This window comes from Aulonocara sp. 'chitande type north' Nkhata Bay, linkage group LG13 (genome assembly GCF_057382095.1).
Source record: "Aulonocara sp. 'chitande type north' Nkhata Bay isolate Kocher_YH1m ecotype deep benthic linkage group LG13, A_spYH_male_GT1.1, whole genome shotgun sequence".
NCBI lineage: Eukaryota > Metazoa > Chordata > Actinopteri > Cichliformes > Cichlidae > Aulonocara > Aulonocara sp. 'chitande type north' Nkhata Bay.
In genome coordinates, this window is record NC_141356.1 from 31758827 (window position 1) to 31759181 (window position 355).

Here is a 355-nt window from a genome sequence, read left to right on the forward strand (position 1 = left end):
CTGCACACAGCTGTTGTCACGAACGGCGCACTCGCTTACGTCACTGTCATGAGACACTCAAAGTCCTCTCACAGTTTTAGTAACGCAGTAACGTCGCGTGCTTACGGGAAAGTAACGGTAATCTAATTACCTTTTTGCAATAGTAATCCCTTACTTTACTCGTTACTTGAAAACAGTAATCGGATTACAGTAACGTGTAACGCGTTACTGCCCATCTCTGCTCATGAGTGATACGTTTGTGGCATTATGGAAACACGTCATTTATAATAGCTTACATTTATTATCAAATACCAGAAATCACTTTTTTTACACGATAATAACAAGTTGAAAAATTCATTTAAATTAAATTAAGTTA